Raw genomic sequence first — 404 nt, forward strand, 5'->3', positions numbered from 1 at the left:
TCCCCCTTTAACGGGGGGGGGCAATGCCCAGAGGTCCCGGGGGGGGGGGGCAGGATGGGGGCCACCCCTACCGGGAGGGGCAGGATTGGGGTCCCCCTCTGGCAGGGGGGGCAGGACTAGGACTCCCCAGCCGGCGGGGGGCCTGCCGGGGGGGGGGGGGAATCCCCCCTTTAAATGAGGGGTGCAGGATTGAGTCCCCCCCAAGCAGGGTGCGCGATTTCCCGCCCCCCTCCCCCAAGCGGGATGCAGGAATGGGGTCCCCCGAGTAGGATGCAGCCTCGGGCCCCAACAGGGGGTGGAGGGTCGCCCCCTGTGCCCCCCGGTACTCACGGGCGGTGCGGAGCGGCGCGGCGCGGAGCGGGCAGTGGCGGGACGCGGCGCCGCCCGGGATAGGCACGGCGGGG

General features: G+C 75.2%; 1 protein-coding gene across 3 annotated transcripts in view; it reads right to left on the bottom strand.

Annotated features, from left to right (window-relative positions):
- The window catches only part of S100A10 (S100 calcium binding protein A10), a 2,269-nt gene that overhangs the window by 1,520 nt on the left and 345 nt on the right, over window positions 1–404 (bottom strand). The window contains exon 1 of one of the 3 annotated variants that reach the window (XM_010566854.1): window positions 331–392. The exons of the other annotated variants lie outside the window; for them this stretch is intronic. The gene's annotated coding sequence lies outside the window, so the exon portion shown is untranslated. Of the gene's footprint in view, window positions 1–330; window positions 393–404 lie in introns of those variants that run through there. 3 annotated transcript variants of the gene reach the window in all.

The sequence above is a fragment of the Haliaeetus leucocephalus genome, unplaced genomic scaffold, assembly GCF_000737465.1.
Source record: "Haliaeetus leucocephalus isolate CR32 unplaced genomic scaffold, Haliaeetus_leucocephalus-4.0 Scaffold219, whole genome shotgun sequence".
NCBI lineage: Eukaryota > Metazoa > Chordata > Aves > Accipitriformes > Accipitridae > Haliaeetus > Haliaeetus leucocephalus.